General features: G+C 55.8%; 13 non-coding genes and 6 pseudogenes across 13 annotated transcripts; all 19 read left to right on the top strand.

Moving 5' to 3' along the window:
• The first annotated feature begins 3,158 nt into the window (after positions 1–3,158).
• Positions 3,159–3,349, top strand: LOC137355111 (U2 spliceosomal RNA). The gene has a single exon (XR_010970751.1). It is a non-coding gene; the product is annotated as a U2 spliceosomal RNA (small nuclear RNA).
• A 390-nt stretch (positions 3,350–3,739) lies between these two features.
• On the top strand, positions 3,740–3,848 carry LOC137354704 (U2 spliceosomal RNA; annotated as a pseudogene).
• Positions 3,849–4,664: 816 nt separating this feature from the next.
• On the top strand, positions 4,665–4,828 carry LOC137354480 (U2 spliceosomal RNA; annotated as a pseudogene).
• A 388-nt stretch (positions 4,829–5,216) lies between these two features.
• LOC137355227 (U2 spliceosomal RNA) lies at positions 5,217–5,407 on the top strand. Its single transcript, XR_010970862.1, has one exon. It is a non-coding gene; the product is annotated as a U2 spliceosomal RNA (small nuclear RNA).
• Positions 5,408–5,798: 391 nt separating this feature from the next.
• On the top strand, positions 5,799–5,989 carry LOC137355226 (U2 spliceosomal RNA). The gene has a single exon (XR_010970861.1). It is a non-coding gene; the product is annotated as a U2 spliceosomal RNA (small nuclear RNA).
• A 391-nt stretch (positions 5,990–6,380) lies between these two features.
• LOC137355225 (U2 spliceosomal RNA) lies at positions 6,381–6,571 on the top strand. Its single transcript, XR_010970860.1, has one exon. It is a non-coding gene; the product is annotated as a U2 spliceosomal RNA (small nuclear RNA).
• Positions 6,572–6,962: 391 nt separating this feature from the next.
• On the top strand, positions 6,963–7,071 carry LOC137354703 (U2 spliceosomal RNA; annotated as a pseudogene).
• An 816-nt stretch (positions 7,072–7,887) lies between these two features.
• On the top strand, positions 7,888–8,051 carry LOC137354479 (U2 spliceosomal RNA; annotated as a pseudogene).
• Positions 8,052–8,439: 388 nt separating this feature from the next.
• On the top strand, positions 8,440–8,630 carry LOC137355223 (U2 spliceosomal RNA). The gene has a single exon (XR_010970858.1). It is a non-coding gene; the product is annotated as a U2 spliceosomal RNA (small nuclear RNA).
• Positions 8,631–9,021: 391 nt separating this feature from the next.
• Positions 9,022–9,212, top strand: LOC137355222 (U2 spliceosomal RNA). The gene has a single exon (XR_010970857.1). It is a non-coding gene; the product is annotated as a U2 spliceosomal RNA (small nuclear RNA).
• A 391-nt stretch (positions 9,213–9,603) lies between these two features.
• LOC137353827 (U2 spliceosomal RNA) lies at positions 9,604–9,794 on the top strand. Its single transcript, XR_010969979.1, has one exon. It is a non-coding gene; the product is annotated as a U2 spliceosomal RNA (small nuclear RNA).
• A 390-nt stretch (positions 9,795–10,184) lies between these two features.
• Positions 10,185–10,280, top strand: LOC137354597 (U2 spliceosomal RNA; annotated as a pseudogene).
• A 2,497-nt stretch (positions 10,281–12,777) lies between these two features.
• On the top strand, positions 12,778–12,962 carry LOC137354218 (U2 spliceosomal RNA). The gene has a single exon (XR_010970320.1). It is a non-coding gene; the product is annotated as a U2 spliceosomal RNA (small nuclear RNA).
• A 388-nt stretch (positions 12,963–13,350) lies between these two features.
• LOC137353933 (U2 spliceosomal RNA) lies at positions 13,351–13,541 on the top strand. The gene has a single exon (XR_010970083.1). It is a non-coding gene; the product is annotated as a U2 spliceosomal RNA (small nuclear RNA).
• Positions 13,542–13,929: 388 nt separating this feature from the next.
• Positions 13,930–14,120, top strand: LOC137355221 (U2 spliceosomal RNA). Its single transcript, XR_010970856.1, has one exon. It is a non-coding gene; the product is annotated as a U2 spliceosomal RNA (small nuclear RNA).
• A 389-nt stretch (positions 14,121–14,509) lies between these two features.
• On the top strand, positions 14,510–14,700 carry LOC137355220 (U2 spliceosomal RNA). Its single transcript, XR_010970855.1, has one exon. It is a non-coding gene; the product is annotated as a U2 spliceosomal RNA (small nuclear RNA).
• Positions 14,701–15,090: 390 nt separating this feature from the next.
• Positions 15,091–15,281, top strand: LOC137353932 (U2 spliceosomal RNA). Its single transcript, XR_010970082.1, has one exon. It is a non-coding gene; the product is annotated as a U2 spliceosomal RNA (small nuclear RNA).
• A 388-nt stretch (positions 15,282–15,669) lies between these two features.
• On the top strand, positions 15,670–15,778 carry LOC137354571 (U2 spliceosomal RNA; annotated as a pseudogene).
• Positions 15,779–20,978: 5,200 nt separating this feature from the next.
• On the top strand, positions 20,979–21,162 carry LOC137354339 (U2 spliceosomal RNA). Its single transcript, XR_010970373.1, has one exon. It is a non-coding gene; the product is annotated as a U2 spliceosomal RNA (small nuclear RNA).
• Positions 21,163–21,475: the final 313 nt, after the last annotated feature.

Raw genomic sequence — 21,475 nt, 5'->3', positions numbered from 1 at the left:
CTGGGGGGGAGGCTGATAAAAGGGTCTTTGGGATTTCATGCCGGGGGGGAGCGTGATGAAAGGGTCTTTGGGATTTCCTTGCGTGGGGAGTGTGATGAAAGGGTCTTTGGTATTTCCTGCGGGGGGAGGGTGATGAGAGGGTCTTTGGGATTTCCTGCGGGTGAGGGTGATGAAAATTCTTTGGGATTTCCTGGGGGCGAGGGTAATGAAAGATTCTGTGGGATTTCCTGGGGTGGGGAGGGTGATGAAAGGTTCCTTGGGATTTCCTCGGGGGGAGTGTGACGAAAGGGTCTTTGGGATTTCCTGGGGGGGAGGGTGATGAAAGGGTCTTTGGGGTTTCCTGGGGGGGAGGGTGATGAAAGTGCCTTTGGGATTTCCTTGGGGGTGATGGTGATGAAAGGTTCCTTGGGATTTCCTCGGGGGGGAGGGTGATGAAAGGTTCTTTGGAATTTCCTTGGGGGGGGAGCATGATGAAAGGGTCTTTGGGATTTCCTGTGGGAGAGGTTGATGAAAGGGTGTTTGGGATTTCCTTGGTGGGGTGGTTGATGACAGGGTCTTTGGGATTTCCTGTAGGGGAGCATGATGAAAGGGTCTTTGGGATTTCCTGTGGGAGAGGTTGATGGAAGGGTGTTTGGGATTTCCTTGGTGGGGTGGGTGATGACAGGGTCTTTGGGATTTCCTGTCGGGGAGTGTGATGAAAGGGTCTTTGGGATTTCTTGGGTGGAAGGATGATGAAAGGGTCTTTGGGACTTCCTGGGGTTGGAGGTTGATGAAAGGTTCTTTGGGATTTCCTGGAGGGGGAGGCTGATGAGTGATGGCTGATGGCCGGTCTTTGGTATTTTGTGGGGTGGGGAGGGTGAAGAAAGGGTCTCTTGGATTTCCTGGGGGGGAGGGTGATGAATGTGTCTTTGGGATTTCCTTGGGCGGGGAGGGTGATGAAAGGGTCTTTGGAATTTCCTGGAGGGGGAGGCTGATGAGTGGATGTTTGGGATTTCCTTCGGGAGAGGGTGATAAAAGGGTCTTTGGGATTTCCTGGGGGGAGGGTGATGAAAGGGTCTTTGGGATTACCTGGGGGGCGAGGGGGATGAAAGGGTCTTTGGGATTTCCTGGGGGGGATTGTGAAGAAAGGGTCTTTGTGATTTCCTGGGTGGGGAAGGGTGATGAAAGGCTCTTTGGGATTTCCTGGGTGGGGGAGGGTGAGGAAAGGCTCTTTGGGATTTCCTGCAGGGGAGGATGATGAAAGTTTCTATCGCATTTCCTGGCGGGGTGAGGGTGATGAAAGGGTCTTTGGGATTTCCTGGCTGGGGGGGAGGGTGATGAAAGGGTCTTCGGGATTTCATGAGGGGGGAGGGTGATGAAAGGGTCTTTGGGATTTCCTGAAGGGGTGGAGGGTGATGAAAGGGTCTTTGGGATTTCCAGGGAGGGAGGGTGATGCAAGGGTCTTTGGGATTTCCTGGGGGGAGGGTGATGAATGTGTCTTTGGAATTTCCTTGGGAGGGAGGGTGTTGAAAGGTTCTTTTGAATTTCCTGGGGGGGAGGGTGAAGAAAGGGTCTCTTGGATTTCCTGGGGGGGTGGGTGATGAATGTGTCTTTGGGATTTCCTTGAGGGGGGAGGGTGATGAAAGGGTCTTTGTGATTTTCTGGGGTGGGGAGGGTGATGAAAGGTTCCTTGGGATTTCCTCGGAGGGAGGGTGACGAAAGGGTCTTTGGGATTTCCTGGGGGTGAGGGTGATGAAAGGGCCTTTGGGATTTCCTTGGGGGGAGGGTGATGAAAGGGTCTTTGGGATTTCCTTGGGGGGGGAGCATGATGAAAGGGTCTTTGGGATTTCCTGAATTGGGGGAGGGTGATGACAGGGTCTTTGGTATTTCCTGGGGGGGAGGCTGATGAAAGGGTCTTTGGGATTTCATGCCGGGGGGGAGCGTGATGAAAGGGTCTTTGGGATTTCCTTGCGTGGGGAGTGTGATGAAAGGGTCTTTGGTATTTCCTGCGGGGGGAGGGTGATGAGAGGGTCTTTGGGATTTCCTGCGGGGGAGGGTGATGAAAATTCTTTGGGATTTCCTGGGGGCGAGGGTAATGAAAGATTCTGTGGGATTTCCTGGGGTGGGGAGGGTGATGAAAGGGTCTTTGTGATTTTCTGGGGGGGAGGGTGATGAGTGGGTCTTTGGGATTTCCTGGGGGGGAGGGTGATGAAAGGTTCTCTGGGATTTCCTGGGGAGGATGGTGATGAAAGTGTCTTTGGGATTTCCAGGGGGGGAGGGTGATGAAAGGGTCTTTGTGATTTTCTGGGGGGGAGGGTGATGAGTGGATCTTTGGGATTTCCTGGGCGGGGGAGGGTGATGAAAGGCTGTTTGGGATTTCCTGGGGGGGAGGATGATGAAAGTTTCTATAGCATTTCCTGGCAGGGTGAGGGTGATGAAAGGGTCTTTGGGATTTCCTGGCGGGGGGTGGGGGGTGAGGGTGATGAAAGGGTCTTCGGGATTTCATGAGGGGGAAGGGTAATGAAAGGCTCTTTGGGATTTCCTGAAGGGGGGGAGGGTGATGAAAGGGTCTTTGGTATTTCCTGGGGCGGAGGCTGATGAGAGGATCTTTGGGATTTCATGCCGGGGGGGAGCGTGATGAAAGGGTCTTTGGGAATTCCTGGCGTGGGGAGTGTGATGAAAGGGTCTTTGGGATTTCCTGAAGGGCGGAGGGTGATGAGACAGGGGCTTGCCCCGTCCACTCCATGCATCCACCTGGTATTGCAGTGTTTCCAGGAGCGGTGCAGCTTTCCCCCTCCATGGGGGCGAGACCCCTGCTGAAAAATAGAGTTCGCAATAGTGACGGCGCTGCTGCTCGGCTGACTTTGCTGCAGTTTTCCCTGGGCGCTACGCTGCCCCCTGTTGGATTGCCCCGCAGTTGCAGGGCGCCCTTTGCTGCCCAGCGCGCGCGCGTGTCTTTGTTCCTGCGCAATGCCTCGCGCAGAAGCGCGAGGAATGGCTGCGCGTGGCATGCACGCGTGCTTTCCTTTCTGCTTGCAAGGCCCGGCAACAAAAGGAGCTCTGGCTCAAAGACCGCCCGCCGTCGCCTCTTTCGCCCGAGGCTCGCCCACCCGGCGGCTACTTTGACGTAGAGGCCGCACGCCGGGCCTGACGCACGCAGCAAACGCAGTTTTACGGCCATCGCTTCTCGGCCTTTTGGCTAAGATCAAGTGTAGTATCTGTTCTTATCAGTTTAATATCTGATATGTCCCCTATCTGGGGACCAAATATTAAATTGATTTTTGGGACAGGGAGATGGAGCAGGGGCTTGCCCCGTCCACTCCATGCATCCACCTGGTATTGCAGTGTTTCCAGGAGCGGTGCAGCTTCCCCCCTCCATGGGGGCGAGACCCCTGCTGAAAAATAGAATTCGCAATAATGACGGCGCTGCTGCTCGGCTGACTTTGCTGCAGTTTTCTGTGGGTGCTACGCTGCCCCCTGTTGGATTGCCCCCCAGTTGCAGGCCGCCCTTTGCTGCCCAGCGCGCGCGCGCGTGTCTTTTTTCCTGCGCAATGCCTCGCGCAGAAGCGCGAGGAATGGCTGCGCGTGGCATGCACGCGTGCTTTCCTTTCTGCTTGCAAGGCCCGGCAACAAAAGGAGCTCTGGCTCAAAGACCGCCCGCCGTCGCCTCTTTCGCCCGAGGCTCGCCCACCCGGCGGCTACTTTGACGTAGAGGCCGCACGCCGGGCCTGACGCGCGCAGCAAACGCAGTTTTACGGCCATCGCTTCTCGGCCTTTTGGCTAAGATCAAGTGTAGTATCTGTTCTTATCAGTTTAATGAAACACCTTTGACCACCGGTCCATCAGGCAGTGGTCTGCACGGAATGTCCTCAAGGCCCTACGGGAAAAGGAAACGATGGATCCTGTCGGATGGTTCCCCGAGCAGACCGTCAAAGTCATTTGGCGGAATGCCTCATCACCAGAACTTTCAAACAAGCACCAAGACGTAGCTTGGCTGGTGGTGAGAAGGGACCTCCCCGTCAGATCCTTCATGCACACCCGAAGTCTCGCCCCCTCCGCACAGTGCCCCCGCGTTGGCTGTGGTGGGGAAGAGACGGTCGCCCACCTCCTCCTGGAATGTGCCTTTGCAAAGCAGGTGTGGAAAGAGATGCAGTGGTTTTTGTCAAGGTTCATCCCAAGCAGCTCTGTAACACAGGAGTCTGTGCTCTACGGGCTGTTCCCAGGGACGCACACCGAGACAAACATCAACTGCTGCTGGAGGACTATCAATTCGGTGAAAGACGCCCTTTGGTCTGCCCGAAACTTGCTGGTCTTCCAGCGCAAAGAGTTGTCCACCACCGAATGTTGCAGACTGGCACATTCCAAGGTCCAGGACTACGTGCTGAGGGACGCACTAAAGCTTGGGGCAGCCGCAGCAAAGGCTCAATGGGAAAAGACCACAGTGTAAGGTTCCCCCACCAAGCTGGACTGAGGGGCTGGAACCATGGGAAGCCCCTCGAACTGTATCGTTAATATTCTCAATTGCTGTAAATGTAAAACTGTAATTGACATGACAATTGTGAAACGGAAGGGTTGGGAAGAAACATTATTGAAAGAAACTGATCTCTTTTGCAATGTTTGTATTTTTTCGTGCTGGTTGGAAACTGTTTGGCAATGTAATTTTTACAGATTTTTATGAATAAAGTATATTTTGGAAAAAAAAAAAATCAGTTTAATATCTGATACGTCCCCTATCTGGGGACCAAATATTAAATTGATTTTTGGGACAGGGAGATGGAGCAGGGGCTTGCCCCGTCCACTCCATGCATCCACCTGGTATTGCAGTGTTTCCAGGAGCGGTGCAGCTTCCCCCCTCCATGGGGGCGAGACCCCTGCTGAAAAATAGAGTTCGCAATAGTGACGGCGCTGCTGCTCGGCTGACTTTGCTGCAGTTTTCCCTGGGCGCTACGCTGCCCCCTGTTGGATTGCCCCGCAGTTGCAGGCCGCCCTTTGCTGCCCAGCGCGCGCGCGTGTCTTTGTTCCTGCGCAATGCCTCGCGCAGAAGCGCGAGGAATGGCTGCGCGTGGCATGCACGCGTGCTTTCCTTTCTGCTTGCAAGGCCCGGCAACAAAAGGAGCTCTGGCTCAAAGACCGCCCGCCGTCGCCTCTTTCGCCCGAGGCTCGCCCACCCGGCGGCTACTTTGACGTAGAGGCCGCACGCCGGGCCTGACGCGCGCAGCAAACGCAGTTTTACGGCCATCGCTTCTCGGCCTTTTGGCTAAGATCAAGTGTAGTATCTGTTCTTATCAGTTTAATATCTGATACGTCCCCTATCTGGGGACCAAATATTAAATTGATTTTTGGGACAGGGAGATGGAGCAGGGGCTTGCCCCGTCCACTCCATGCATCCACCTGGTATTGCAGTGTTTCCAGGAGCGGTGCAGCTTCCCCCCCTCCATGGGGGCGAGACCCCTGCTGAAAAATAGAGTTCGCAATAGTGACGGCGCTGCTGCTCGGCTGACTTTGCTGCAGTTTTCCGTGGGCGCTACGCTGCCCCCTGTTGGATTGCCCCGCAGTTGCAGGCCGCCCTTTGCTGCCCAGCGCGCGCGCACGTGTCTTTGTTCCTGCGCAATGCCTCGCGCAGAAGCGCGAGGAATGGCTGCGCGTGGCATGCACGCGTGCTTTCCTTTCTGCTTGCAAGGCCCGGCAACAAAAGGAGCTCTGGCTCAAAGACCGCCCGCCGTCGCCTCTTTCGCCCGAGGCTCGCCCACCCGGCGGCTACTTTGACGTAGAGGCCGCACGCCGGGCCTGACGCGCGCAGCAAACGCTGTTTTACGGCCATCGCTTCTCGGCCTTTTGGCTAAGATCAAGTGTAGTATCTGTTCTTATCAGTTTAATATCTGATACGTCCCCTATCTGGGGACCAAATATTAAATTGATTTTTGGGACAGGGAGATGGAGCAGGGGCTTGCCCCGTCCACTCCATGCATCCACCTGGTATTGCAGTGTTTCCAGGAGCGGTGCAGCTTCCCCCCCTCCATGGGGGCGAGACCCCTGCTGAAAAATAGAGTTCGCAATAGTGACGGCGCTGCTGCTCGGCTGACTTTGCTGCAGTTTTCCCTGGGCGCTACGCTGCCCCCTGTTGGATTGCCCCGCAGTTGCAGGCCGCCCTTTGCTGCCCAGCGCGCGCGCACGTGTCTTTGTTCCTGCGCAATGCCTCGCGCAGAAGCGCGAGGAATGGCTGCGCGTGGCATGCACGCGTGCTTTCCTTTCTGCTTGCAAGGCCCGGCAACAAAAGGAGCTCTGGCTCAAAGACCGCCCGCCGTCGCCTCTTTCGCCCGAGGCTCGCCCACCCGGCGGCTACTTTGACGTAGAGGCCGCACGCCGGGCCTGACGCGCGCAGCAAACGCAGTTTTACGGCCATCGCTTCTCGGCCTTTTGGCTAAGATCAAGTGTAGTATCTGTTCTTATCAGTTTAATATCTGATACGTCCCCTATCTGGGGACCAAATATTAAATTGATTTTTGGGACAGGGAGATGGAGCAGGGGCTTGCCCCGTCCACTCCATGCATCCACCTGGTATTGCAGTGTTTCCAGGAGCGGTGCAGCTTCCCCCCCTCCATGGGGGCGAGACCCCTGCTGAAAAATAGAGTTCGCAATAGTGACGGCGCTGCTGCTCGGCTGACTTTGCTGCAGTTTTCCGTGGGCGCTACGCTGCCCCCTGTTGGATTGCCCCGCAGTTGCAGGCCGCCCTTTGCTGCCCAGCGCGCGCGCACGTGTCTTTGTTCCTGCGCAATGCCTCGCGCAGAAGCGCGAGGAATGGCTGCGCGTGGCATGCACGCGTGCTTTCCTTTCTGCTTGCAAGGCCCGGCAACAAAAGGAGCTCTGGCTCAAAGACCGCCCGCCGTCGCCTCTTTCGCCCGAGGCTCGCCCACCCGGCGGCTACTTTGACGTAGAGGCCGCACGCCGGGCCTGACGCGCGCAGCAAACGCTGTTTTACGGCCATCGCTTCTCGGCCTTTTGGCTAAGATCAAGTGTAGTATCTGTTCTTATCAGTTTAATGAAACACCTTTGACCACCGGTCCATCAGGCAGTGGTCTGCACGGAATGTCCTCAAGGCCCTACGGGAAAAGGAAACGATGGATCCTGTCGGATGGTTCCCCGAGCAGACCGTCAAAGTCATTTGGCGGAATGCCTCATCACCAGAACTTTCAAACAAGCACCAAGACGTAGCTTGGCTGGTGGTGAGAAGGGACCTCCCCGTCAGATCCTTCATGCACACCCGAAGTCTCGCCCCCTCCGCACAGTGCCCCCGCGTTGGCTGTGGTGGGGAAGAGACGGTCGCCCACCTCCTCCTGGAATGTGCCTTTGCAAAGCAGGTGTGGAAAGAGATGCAGTGGTTTTTGTCAAGGTTCATCCCAAGCAGCTCTGTAACACAGGAGTCTGTGCTCTACGGGCTGTTCCCAGGGACGCACACCGAGACAAACATCAACTGCTGCTGGAGGACTATCAATTCGGTGAAAGACGCCCTTTGGTCTGCCCGAAACTTGCTGGTCTTCCAGCGCAAAGAGTTGTCCACCACCGAATGTTGCAGACTGGCACATTCCAAGGTCCAGGACTACGTGCTGAGGGACGCACTAAAGCTTGGGGCAGCCGCAGCAAAGGCTCAATGGGAAAAGACCACAGTGTAAGGTTCCCCCACCAAGCTGGACTGAGGGGCTGGAACCATGGGAAGCCCCTCGAACTGTATCGTTAATATTCTCAATTGCTGTAAATGTAAAACTGTAATTGACATGACAATTGTGAAACGGAAGGGTTGGGAAGAAACATTATTGAAAGAAACTGATCTCTTTTGCAATGTTTGTATTTTTTCGTGCTGGTTGGAAACTGTTTGGCAATGTAATTTTTACAGATTTTTATGAATAAAGTATATTTTGGAAAAAAAAAAAATCAGTTTAATATCTGATACGTCCCCTATCTGGGGACCAAATATTAAATTGATTTTTGGGACAGGGAGATGGAGCAGGGGCTTGCCCCGTCCACTCCATGCATCCACCTGGTATTGCAGTGTTTCCAGGAGCGGTGCAGCTTCCCCCCTCCATGGGGGCGAGACCCCTGCTGAAAAATAGAGTTCGCAATAGTGACGGCGCTGCTGCTCGGCTGACTTTGCTGCAGTTTTCCCTGGGCGCTACGCTGCCCCCTGTTGGATTGCCCCGCAGTTGCAGGCCGCCCTTTGCTGCCCAGCGCGCGCGCGTGTCTTTGTTCCTGCGCAATGCCTCGCGCAGAAGCGCGAGGAATGGCTGCGCGTGGCATGCACGCGTGCTTTCCTTTCTGCTTGCAAGGCCCGGCAACAAAAGGAGCTCTGGCTCAAAGACCGCCCGCCGTCGCCTCTTTCGCCCGAGGCTCGCCCACCCGGCGGCTACTTTGACGTAGAGGCCGCACGCCGGGCCTGACGCGCGCAGCAAACGCAGTTTTACGGCCATCGCTTCTCGGCCTTTTGGCTAAGATCAAGTGTAGTATCTGTTCTTATCAGTTTAATATCTGATACGTCCCCTATCTGGGGACCAAATATTAAATTGATTTTTGGGACAGGGAGATGGAGCAGGGGCTTGCCCCGTCCACTCCATGCATCCACCTGGTATTGCAGTGTTTCCAGGAGCGGTGCAGCTTCCCCCCCTCCATGGGGGCGAGACCCCTGCTGAAAAATAGAGTTCGCAATAGTGACGGCGCTGCTGCTCGGCTGACTTTGCTGCAGTTTTCCGTGGGCGCTACGCTGCCCCCTGTTGGATTGCCCCGCAGTTGCAGGCCGCCCTTTGCTGCCCAGCGCGCGCGCACGTGTCTTTGTTCCTGCGCAATGCCTCGCGCAGAAGCGCGAGGAATGGCTGCGCGTGGCATGCACGCGTGCTTTCCTTTCTGCTTGCAAGGCCCGGCAACAAAAGGAGCTCTGGCTCAAAGACCGCCCGCCGTCGCCTCTTTCGCCCGAGGCTCGCCCACCCGGCGGCTACTTTGACGTAGAGGCCGCACGCCGGGCCTGACGCGCGCAGCAAACGCTGTTTTACGGCCATCGCTTCTCGGCCTTTTGGCTAAGATCAAGTGTAGTATCTGTTCTTATCAGTTTAATATCTGATACGTCCCCTATCTGGGGACCAAATATTAAATTGATTTTTGGGACAGGGAGATGGAGCAGGGGCTTGCCCCGTCCACTCCATGCATCCACCTGGTATTGCAGTGTTTCCAGGAGCGGTGCAGCTTCCCCCCCTCCATGGGGGCGAGACCCCTGCTGAAAAATAGAGTTCGCAATAGTGACGGCGCTGCTGCTCGGCTGACTTTGCTGCAGTTTTCCCTGGGCGCTACGCTGCCCCCTGTTGGATTGCCCCGCAGTTGCAGGCCGCCCTTTGCTGCCCAGCGCGCGCGCGCGTGTCTTTGTTCCTGCACAATGCCTCGCGCAGAAGCGCGAGGAATGGCTGCGCGTGGCATGCACGCGTGCTTTCCTTTCTGCTTGCAAGGCCCGGCAACAAAAGGAGCTCTGGCTCAAAGACCGCCCGCCGTCGCCTCTTTCGCCCGAGGCTCGCCCACCCGGCGGCTACTTTGACGTAGAGGCCGCACGCCGGGCCTGACGCGCGCAGCAAACGCAGTTTTACGGCCATCGCTTCTCGGCCTTTTGGCTATGATCAAGTGTAGTATCTGTTCTTATCAGTTTAATATCTGATACGTCCCCTATCTGGGGACCAAATATTAAATTGATTTTTGGGACAGGGAGATGGAGCAGGGGCTTGCCCCGTCCACTCCATGCATCCACCTGGTATTGCAGTGTTTCCAGGAGCGGTGCAGCTTCCCCCCTCCATGGGGGCGAGACTCCTGCTGAAAAATAGAGTTCGCAATAGTGACGGCGCTGCTGCTCGGCTGACTTTGCTGCAGTTTTCCCTGGGCGCTACGCTGCCCCCTGTTGGATTGCCCCGCAGTTGCAGGCCGCCCTTTGCTGCCCAGCGCGCGCGCGCGTGTCTTTGTTCCTGCGCAATGCCTCGCGCAGAAGCACGAGGAATGGCTGCGCGTGGCATGCACGCGTGCTTTCCTTTCTGCTTGCAAGGCCCGGCAACAAAAGGAGCTCTGGCTCAAAGACCGCCCGCCGTCGCCTCTTTCGCCCGAGGCTCGCCCACCCGGCGGCTACTTTGACGTAGAGGCCGCACGCCGGGCCTGACGCGCGCAGCAAACGCAGTTTTACGGCCATCGCTTCTCGGCCTTTTGGCTAAGATCAAGTGTAGTATCTGTTCTTATTTTCTTCCAAAAGGTACACAGAGAGAGCTCTGTTATCAGCAGCCTGAAGGAAGAAGATGGCTCGGTAACGTCTTCGCAGTCCGACATACTAAGGATCAGCAAATCCTTTTATGCTGGGCTGTATGACGCGAAGCCCACAGACAGCAGAGCCTCCCAGTCCTTCCTGTCATCTATCACAGAGGTCTTAGATGACAGCAGGAGGGAGGGACTGGACAAGCCGCTAACTCTGGACGAGCTGACAAAGGCTGTCGAGTCTTTCGAGGCGAGTAAAACTCCCGGGAGCGACGGCTTACCGGTCGAGTTGTACTCGGCCCTGTGGGACTGGGTCGGCCCGGACCTGCTGGAAGTATACGAGAGTATGCTCCTGGCCGGTAGCATGTCAGAATCCATGAGAAAAGGCATCATCACCCTCATTTACAAGCAGAAGGGGGAGAGGGTAGAAATCAGAAATTGGCGGCCCATCTCACTGCTTAATGTTGATTACAAGATTCTGTCCAAAGTCATAGCCAGTCGAGTCAAGTCTGCTCTGGAGTTGGTGATTCACCCCGATCAGACCTGTACTGTACCCGGCAGGAAGATCTCTGATAGTCTCGCGCTACTCAGGGATACGATCGCCTACGTACGGGACAGGAGGGTGGACACCTGCCTCATCAGCCTGGACCAGGAGAAGGCTTTTGACAGGATATCGCACACCTACATGATGGACGTGCTTTCCAAAATGGGGTTTGGGGAGGGAATCTGCAATTGGATCCAACTGCTCTACACAAACATCAGTAGCGCAGTGTCAATCAACGGGTGGGAATCTGAAAGTTTCCCGATCAAATCTGGAGTCAGACAGGGCTGTCCTCTGTCCCCGGTCTTGTTTGTTTGCTGTATTGAACCCTTTGCTGAGTCTATTAGGAAGGATGCGAGCATAAGAGGGGTGACAATCCCAGGCAGCGGAGGCACTCAGGTCAAAACCTCCCTGTACATGGATGACGTCGCCGTTTTCTGCTCGGATCCGCTGTCCGTGCGCAGACTGATGAGCATCTGCGACCAGTTCGAACTGGCCTCGGGAGCCAAAGTTAACCACGGCAAGAGCGAGGCCAGGTTCTTTGGGAACTGGGCTGACCGATCCTTTGTCCCCTTCACCGTCAGGTCAGATTACCTGAAGGTGCTGGGGATATGGTTCGGAAGGGCCGGGGCGTGCACCAAAACATGGGAGGAGCGAGTAGCCAAGGTACGACAAAAGTTGGGCATGTGGGGGCAGCGATCTCTCTCCATTGTGGGTAAGAACCTGGTCATCAGGTGCGAGGCGCTCACGTTGTTGCTCTACGTGGCGCAGGTCTGGCCCATACCCCACTCCTGCGCCGTGGCAGTCACCCGAGCCATTTTCCGCTTCGTCTGGGGATCTAAAATGGACCGGGTCCGGAGGGACACGATGTTCAAATCTCTGGACATGGGCGGGAAAAATGTACCCAACGTGGCCCTCATCCTGATGACCACCTTCGTGTGCGGCTGCATCAAGCTATGTGTAGATCCCCAGTACGCAAACTCCAAGTGTCACTACGTGCTGAGGTTCTATCTGTCCCCGGTGTTGCGAAGGATGGGCCTGGTCACATGGCCGCGGAACGCTCCGTGCAGTTGGGACGTGCCGTACCACCTATCCTTCGTGGAGCAGTTTCTGCGGAAAAACACCTTTGACCACCGGTCCATCAGGCAGTGGTCTGCACGGAATGTCCTCAAGGCCCTACGGGAAAAGGAAACGGTGGATCCTGTCGGATGGTTCCCCGAGCAGACCGTCAAAGTCATTTGGCGGAATGCCTCATCACCAGAACTTTCAAACAAGCACCAAGACGTAGCTTGGCTGGTGGTGAGAAGGGCCCTCCCCGTCAGATCCTTCATGCACACCCGAAGTCTCGCCCCCTCCGCACAGTGCCCCCGCGTTGGCTGTGGTGGGGAAGAGACGGTCGCCCACCTCCTCCTGGAATGTGCCTTTGCAAAGCAGGTGTGGAAAGAGATGCAGTGGTTTTTGTCAAGGTTCATCCCAAGCAGCTCTGTAACACAGGAGTCTGTGCTCTACGGGCTGTTCCCAGGGACGCACACCGAGACAAACATCAACTGCTGCTGGAGGACTATCAATTCGGTGAAAGACGCCCTTTGGTCTGCCCGAAACTTGCTGGTCTTCCAGCGCAAAGAGTTGTCCACCACCGAATGTTGCAGACTGGCACATTCCAAGGTCCAGGACTACGTGCTGAGGGACGCACTAAAGCTTGGGGCAGCCGCAGCAAAGGCTCAATGGGGAAAGACCACAGTGTAAGGTTCCCCCACCAAGCTAGACTGAGGGGCTGGATCCATGGGAAACCCCTCGAACTGTATCGTTAATATTCTGAATTGCTGTAAATGTAAAACTGTAATTGACATGACAATTGTGAAACGGAAGGGTTGGGAAGAAACTCATGACAGTATTGAAGGAAACTGATCTCCCTTGCAATGTTTGTATTTTTTGGTGCTGTTTGGAAACTGTTTGGCAATGTAATTTTTACAGATTTTTATGAATAAAGTATATTTTGGAAATAAAAAAAAAAAAAAAAGTATCTGTTCTTATCAGTTTAATATCTGATACGTCCCCTATCTGGGGACCAAATATTAAATTGATTTTTGGGACAGGGAGATGGAGCAGGGGCTTGCCCCGTCCACTCCATGCATCCACCTGGTATTGCAGTGTTTCCAGGAGCGGTGCAGCTTCCCCCCTCCATGGGGGCGAGACCCCTGCTGAAAAATAGAGTTCGCAATAGTGATGGCGCTGCTGCTCGGCTGACTTTGCTGCAGTTTTCCTTGGGCGCTACGCTGCCCCCTGTTGGATTGCCCCGCAGTTGCAGGCCGCCCTTTGCTGCCCAGCGCGCGCGCGTGTCTTTGTTCCTGCGCAATGCCTCGCGCAGAAGCGCGAGGAATGGCTGCGCGTGGCATGCACGCGTGCTTTCCTTTCTGCTTGCAAGGCCCGGCAACAAAAGGAGCTCTGGCTCAAAGACCGCCCGCCGTCGCCTCTTTCGCCCGAGGCTCGCCCACCCGGCGGCTACTTTGACGTAGAGGCCGCACGCCGGGCCTGACGCGCGCAGCAAACGCAGTTTTACGGCCATCGCTTCTCGGCCTTTTGGCTAAGATCAAGTGTAGTATCTGTTCTTATCAGTTTAATATCTGATACGTCCCCTATCTGTGGACCAAATATTAAATTGATTTTTGGGACAGGGAGATGGAGCAGGGGCTTGCCCCGTCCACTCCATGCATCCACCTGGTATTGCAGTGTTTCCAGGAGCGGTGCAGCTTCCCCCCTCCATGGGGGCGAGACCCCTGCTGAAAAATAGAGTTCGCAATAGTGACGGCGCTGCTGCTCGGCTGACTTTGCTGCAGTTTTCCTTGGGCGCTACGCTGCCCCCTGTTGGATTGCCCAGCAGTTGCAGGCCGCCCTTTGCTGCCCAGCGCGCGCGGTTGTCTTTTTTCCTGCGCAATGCCTCGCGCAGAAGCGCGAGGAATGGCTGCGCGTGGCATGCACGCGTGCTTTCCTTTCTGCTTGCAAGGCCCGGCAACAAAAGGAGCTCTGGCTCAAAGACCGCCCGCCGTCGCCTCTTTCGCCCGAGGCTCGCCCACCCGGCGGCTACTTTGACGTAGAGGCCGCACGCCGGGCCTGACGCGCGCAGCAAACGCAGTTTTAGGGCCATCGCTTCTCGGCCTTTTGGCTAAGATCAAGTGTAGTATCTGTTCTTATCAGTTTAATATCTGATACGTCCCCTATCTGGGGACCAAATATTAAATTGATTTTTGGGACAGGGAGATGGAGCAGGGGCTTGCCCCGTCCACTCCATGCATCCACCTGGTATTGCAGTGTTTCCAGGAGCGGTGCAGCTTCCCCCCCTCCATGGGGGCGAGACCCCTGCTGAAAAATAGAGTTCGCAATAGTGACGGCGCTGCTGCTCGGCTGACTTTGCTGCAGTTTTCCCTGGGCGCTACGCTGCCCCCTGTTGGATTGCCCCGCAGTTGCAGGCCGCCCTTTGCTGCCCAGCGCGCGCGCGTGTCTTTGTTCCTGCGCAATGCCTCGCGCAGAAGCGCGAGGAATGGCTGCGCGTGGCATGCACGCGTGCTTTCTTTTCTGCTTGCAAGGCCCGGCAACAAAAGGAGCTCTGGCTCAAAGACCGCCCGCCGTCGCCTCTTTCGCCCGAGGCTCGCCCACCCGGCGGCTACTTTGACGTAGAGGCCGCACGCCGGGCCTGACGCGCGCAGCAAACGCAGTTTTAGGGCCATCGCTTCTCGGCCTTTTGGCTAAGATCAAGTGTAGTATCTGTTCTTATCAGTTTAATATCTGATACGTCCCCTATCTGGGGACCAAATATTAAATTGATTTTTGGGACAGGGAGATGGAGCAGGGGCTTGCCCCGTCCACTCCATGCATCCACCTGGTATTGCAGTGTTTCCAGGAGCGGTGCAGCTTCCCCCCTCCATGGGGGCGAGACTCCTGCTGAAAAATAGAGTTCGCAATAGTGACGGCGCTGCTGCTCGGCTGACTTTGCTGCAGTTTTCCCTGGGCGCTACGCTGCCCCCTGTTGGATTGCCCCGCAGTTGCAGGCCGCCCTTTGCTGCCCAGCGCGCGCGCGCGTGTCTTTGTTCCTGCGCAATGCCTCGCGCAGAAGCGCGAGGAATGGCTGCGCGTGGCATGCACGCGTGCTTTCCTTTCTGCTTGCAAGGCCCGGCAACAAAAGGAGCTCTGGCTCAAAGACCGCCCGCCGTCGCCTCTTTCGCCCGAGGCTCGCACACCCGGCGGCTACTTTGACGTAGAGGCCGCACGCCGGGCCTGACGCGCGCAGCAAACGCAGTTTTACGGCCATCGCTTCTCGGCCTTTTGGCTAAGATCAAGTGTAGTATCTGTTCTTATCAGTTTAATATCTGATACGTCCCCTATCTGTGGACCAAATATTAAATTGATTTTTGGGACAGGGAGATGGAGCAGGGGCTTGCCCCGTCCACTCCATGCATCCACCTGGTATTGCAGTGTTTCCAGGAGCGGTGCAGCTTCCCCCCTCCATGGGGGCGAGACCCCTGCTGAAAAATAGAGTTCGCAATAGTGACGGCGCTGCTGCTCGGCTGACTTTGCTGCAGTTTTCCTTGGGCGCTACGCTGCCCCCTGTTGGATTGCCCCGCAGTTGCAGGCCGCCCTTTGCTGCCCAGCGCGCGCGCGTGTCTTTGTTCCTGCGCAATGCCTCGCGCAGAAGCGCGAGGAATGGCTGCGCGTGGCATGCACGCGTGCTTTCTTTTCTGCTTGCAAGGCCCGGCAACAAAAGGAGCTCTGGCTCAAAGACCGCCCGCCGTCGCCTCTTTCGCCCGAGGCTCGCCCACCCGGCGGCTACTTTGACGTAGAGGCCGCACGCCGGGCCTGACGCGCGCAGCAAACGCAGTTTTAGGGCCATCGCTTCTCGGCCTTTTGGCTAAGATCAAGTGTAGTATCTGTTCTTATCAGTGCTTATTTGATTGAGAAGAGACCATGATCATTGCTTTTTGATCCTGGGGAAGCTTTGAGTAAAATGGCTATAACCAATTTTCGAGCTTCGGGCCAGGGAGTGCGCAACACCGTTCGGGTGGTCGTGAAGGACAAGGAAGGAGATGCACCGGTCGATCGCACCTTCTTCATCAAGAAAATTCTCTTCGATTGCTGCGGATTTCAAGCGACGGACGTCTTCTGCCTGCAGGATTTCCCCAGCAGTGGATACTTTGACGTGACGTTCCGGAACGTGGCGGGATGCATCAAGTTCCTGAAGGCGTTCAAGGAGAAAGGGGACCGGGCACCACTGTCGATCCTCACAGCGGAGCCGCTCTTCACGCTTCCGTCACAACGGGACCGGGTGGTGACGATTCACCTCTACAACCCCCATGTTCCGGTGGTGGATGTACTCACCTTTCTCGCCAGGTACGTCGAGGTGGCCGGCAGCAGCACTGATGTCAAGGACCCCTTTGGGATCTGGACCAGCAAGCGGCAGGTCAAGGTGACCTTGAAGGTAGATCCCAGTGGAGCCATCATCCACCCTCCCTCCAGCTTCGCTATCGGGGGAAGTCGAGGCTTCTTGGTCTACGCTGGGCAGCCCAGAGTTTGTCGCACCTGTGGCAAATCTGGTCACATGGCAGCCAACTGCAGCACGGTTGTTTGCAAGAACTGCAAGGAGGAAGGCCATCAGACCAAGGACTGTAAGCAGACTAAGTGTTGCAACTTGTGCGGTGCGGCAGGCCATCTCTACAAGACCTGTCCCAAACGTTGTCAAAGCTATGCTCAGGCGGCAAGGTCCAAGGAATGGCCGGGCGAAGGTTCGACGAAGGCGTCCGCTGTTCGAAAGGAGACCAACAACCTTCTCCGCAGTGAGGAACTTCAACCTGAGAAGGAAGGGGAGGCGGCTGAAACCAACGACCCAGCACCTACCCAGCGCCCGGAAACCCCTCCCCCACAGACAGAATCAATGGAGGAGGAGGCAGCAGATGGACAAACAGGTCAGTGGCAAGTGGTCCAGAGGAGAACCACAAAGAAAAAACATCCCAAAGCCACCACCCAAACCAGTGGCAAGAGGAGGCTCTCTTCTGAATCAGACTGCAACAACTCCTCTTCACTGGACGGGGAAATGCTGGAACGACAGCCCCTTCAAAAGAGGCGGCAGAACTCCGAGATGGATGATAAAGCATCCCAGCCCCCGGGCACTGGAAGCTGTGATGGGCCCAGCGTGCCCCAACCCCAATGCCCCACACGTAACGACGTGGCCAACGCATCTCAGCTCCAGGACACCGGGAGCAAAGACACGTCTGGCGCACCTGAGCTCCGGGAGACCGGGAGCTGTGATGTTTTCGAGGAGGAACAGATGGAAGCAGCTGAGGACAACCCAATCCTCTCTGCCTACAAGACCCCCCCGATGTCACCCGAGCGGCACAAACCCTGCAGGAAAAATCAGGAGGGGTTTCTGAGCCCAACCAACGTGAAACTGCTTGCGCATACGATGGGTATGCAGGAACATCCCGAAGGGGAAGGACTGGGACTAGCGAGGACAAATGGTATGGGAAGCAACAACTAATTTTTAGTTAAAAATGGGTGTAAGAATTGCTTCCATTAATGTGCGTAGCATTAAATCGACTACGCGATGTGTTTCAACCTTGGATTACCTTGCCAAGGTCAAAGCTGACCTACTGTTTCTGCAGGAGTGTGGAATACCACACCTCAGCACCTACAGGCAGTGGTCGCGATGGTGGTCCCACGGGCCATCGATCTGGTCGGGGGGTAATGACTGCCGTTCCTCCGGCCTGGGTATTCTGCTGCGGGGAGGTAACTTCACCATCTCCGAAGTTAAGGAGGTGGTGGGCGGCCGCCTCCTCGTAGCAGACGTGATGTACAACAACGCTCCGCTCCGGTTGATCAACGTGTACGCCCCGGTACAACGCAGCGAGCGGCTGACCGTCTTCCAGCAGCTCCCACTGCTGCTGGCGACGTCCAGGCCGGTCATCCTAGGCGGTGACTTCAACTGCATCATCGATGCGGCTGGACGATCCGGCAGTGACGACAGAAAACTGGACGCTACGTCCAGATTCCTCATAGAAACAGTTAAGGATGCCAAACTGCACGACGTCTTCAGCAAACCTGCAGACGGAGCGCAGCGCAGATACACATGGTCAAGATCGGACGGGTCTGCCCGTTCCAGGATTGACTTCCTGTTTGTTTCCCGTGCTGTCACGGTCGGATCCACCGACGTCAAGCCGGTGTTCTTCTCCGACCACTGCCTCTTACTGGCCGACTGTCACTTACAGGACGACCAGCGGGTTGGCAGAGGGACGTGGAAGCTCAATGCGACACTGCTGACCCCAGAGAACGTTGAGGAACTCAAAAGGGATTACAAAGGTTGGAGGACCGTGAAACCCCTCTTTGAGTCTCCAGTTCACTGGTGGGAAGCGATTAAGGAGAACATCAAGAGGTTCTTCATCCACAAAGGTGTTCAGAAGGCGAGAGAGAGACAGAGGGAACTGTCCCGACTCCAGAAAATTATGCAAAATCTACTCCGGTTGCAGTCAATGGGGGTCGAGGTCAAGGAGGACCTCCAAGAGGTGAAGAGCCAGCAGGCCTCGCTCTTTGCCAAGGAGGCCTCCAAGATCATCTTCCGGTCCAGAGTCCGCTCCATCGAGCAGGATGAGACGTGCTCGCGTTACTTCTTCCAAAAGGTACACAGAGAGAGCTCTGTTATCAGCAGCCTGAAGGAAGAAGATGGCTCGGTAACGTCTTCGCAGTCCGACATACTAAGGATCAGCAAATCCTTTTATGCTGGGCTGTATGACGCGAAGCCCACAGACAGCAGAGCCTCCCAGTCCTTCCTGTCATCTATCACAGAGGTCTTAGATGACAGCAGGAGGGAGGGACTGGACAAGCCGCTAACTCTGGACGAGCTGACAAAGGCCGTCGAGTCTTTCGAGGCGAGTAAAACTCCCGGGAGCGACGGCTTACCGGTCGAGTTGTACTCGGCCCTGTGGGACTGGGTCGGCCCGGACCTGCTGGAAGTATACGAGAGTATGCTCCTGGCCGGTAGCATGTCAGAATCCATGAGAAAAGGCATCATCACCCTCATTTACAAGCAGAAGGGGGAGAGGGTAGAAATCAGAAATTGGCGGCCCATCTCACTGCTTAATGTTGATTACAAGATTCTGTCCAAAGTCATAGCCAGTCGAGTCAAGTCTGCTCTGGAGCTGGTGATTCACCCCGATCAGACCTGTACTGTACCCGGCAGGAAGATCTCTGATAGCCTCGCGCTACTCAGGGATACGATCGCCTACGTACGGGACAGGAGGGTGGACACCTGCCTCATCAGCCTGGACCAGGAGAAGGCTTTTGACAGGATATCGCACACCTACATGATGGACGTGCTTTCCAAAATGGGGTTTGGGGAGGGAATCTGCAATTGGATCCAACTGCTCTACACAAACATCAGTAGCGCAGTGTCAATCAACGGGTGGGAATCTGAAAGTTTCCCGATCAAATCTGGAGTCAGACAGGGCTGTCCTCTGTCCCCGGTCTTGTTTGTTTGCTGTATTGAACCCTTTGCTGAGTCTATTAGGAAGGATGCGAGCATAAGAGGGGTGACAATCCCAGGCAGCGGAGGCACTCAGGTCAAAACCTCCCTGTACATGGATGACGTCGCCGTCTTCTGCTCGGATCCGCTGTCCGTGCGCAGACTGATGAGCATCTGCGACCAGTTCGAACTGGCCTCGGGAGCCAAAGTTAACCACGGCAAGAGCGAGGCCATGTTCTTTGGGAACTGGGCTGACCGATCCTTTGTCCCCTTCACCGTCAGGTCAGATTACCTGAAGGTGCTGGGGATATGGTTCGGAAGGGCCGGGGCGTGCACCAAAACATGGGAGGAGCGAGTAGCCAAGGTACGACAAAAGTTGGGCATGTGGGGGCAGCGGTCTCTCTCCATTGTGGGTAAGAACCTGGTCATCAGGTGCGAGGCGCTCACGTTGTTGCTCTACGTGGCGCAGGTCTGGCCCATACCCCACTCCTGCGCCGTGGCAGTCACCCGAGCCATTTTCCGCTTCGTCTGGGGATCTAAAATGGACCGGGTCCGGAGGGACACGATGTTCAAATCTCTGGACAAGGGCGGGAAAAATGTACCCAACGTGGCCCTCATCCTGATGACCACCTTCGTGTGCGGCTGCATCAAGCTATGTGTAGATCCCCAGTACGCAAACTCCAAGTGTCACTACGTGCTGAGGTTCTATCTGTCCCCGGTGTTGCGAAGGATGGGCCTGGTCACATTGCCGCGGAACGCTCCGTGCAGTTGGGCGGCGCCGTACCACCTATCCTTCGTGGAGCAGTTTCTGCGGAAAAACACCTTTGACCACTGGTCCATCAGGCAGTGGTCTGCACGGAATGTCCTCAAGGCCCTACGGGAAAAGGAAACGGTGGATCCTGTCGGATGGTTCCCCGAGCAGACCGTCAAAGTCATTTGGCGGAATGCCTCATCACCAGAACTTTCAAACAAGCACCAAGACGTAGCTTGGCTGGTGGTGAGAAGGGCCCTCCCCGTCAGATCCTTCATGCACACCCGAAGTCTCGCCCCCTCCGCACAGTGCCCCCGCGTTGGCTGTGGTGGGGAAGAGACGGTCGCCCACCTCCTCCTGGAATGTGCCTTTGCAAAGCAGGTGTGGAAAGAGATGCAGTGGTTTTTGTCAAGGTTCATCCCAAGCAGCTCTGTAACACAGGAGTCTATGCTCTACGGGCTGTTCCCAGGGACGCACACCGAGACAAACATCAACTGCTGCTGGAGGACTATCAATTCGGTGAAAGACGCCCTTTGGTCTGCCCGAAACTTGCTGGTCTTCCAGCGCAAAGAGTTGTCCACCACCGAATGTTGCAGACTGGCACATTCCAAGGTCCAGGACTACGTGCTGAGGGACGCACTAAAGCTTGGGGCAGCCGCAGCAAAGGCTCAATGGGGAAAGACCACAGTGTAAGGTTCCCCCACCAAGCTAGACTGAGGGGCTGGATCCATGGGAAACCCCTCGAACTGTTTCGTTAATATTCTGAATTGCTGTCAATGTAAAACTGTAATTGACATGACAATTGTGAAACAGAAGGGTTGGGAAGAAACTCATGATAGTATTGAAGGAAACTGATCTCCCTTGCAATGTTTGTATTTTTTGGTGCTGTTTGGAAACTGTTTGGCAATGTAATTTTTACAGATTTTTATGAATAAAGTATATTTTGGAAATAAAAAAAAAAAAAAAAAATCTGTTCTTATCAGTTTAATATCTGATACGTCCCCTATCTGGGGACCAAATATTAAATTGATTTTTGGGACAGGGAGATGGAGCAGGGGCTTGCCCCGTCCACTCCATGCATCCACCTGGTATTGCAGTGTTTCCAGGAGCGGTGCAGCTTCCCCCCTCCATGGGGGCGAGACTCCTGCTGAAAAATAGAGTTCGCAATAGTGACGGCGCTGCTGCTCGGCTGACTTTGCTGCAGTTTTCCCTGGGCGCTACGCTGCCCCCTGTTGGATTGCCCCGCAGTTGCAGGCCGCCCTTTGCTGCCCAGCGCGCGCGCGCGTGTCTTTGTTCCTGCGCAATGCCTCGCGCAGAAGCGCGAGGAATGGCTGCGCGTGGCATGCACGCGTGCTTTCCTTTCTGCTTGCAAGGCCCGGCAACAAAAGGAGCTCTGGCTCAAAGACCGCCAGCCGTCGCCTCTTTTGCCCGAGGC

Source organism: Heterodontus francisci, chromosome 41 (genome assembly GCF_036365525.1).
Source record: "Heterodontus francisci isolate sHetFra1 chromosome 41, sHetFra1.hap1, whole genome shotgun sequence".
NCBI lineage: Eukaryota > Metazoa > Chordata > Chondrichthyes > Heterodontiformes > Heterodontidae > Heterodontus > Heterodontus francisci.
The sequence above is the reverse complement of the archived record's forward strand: the minus strand, read 5'-3'. Positions and strand labels throughout refer to the sequence as shown.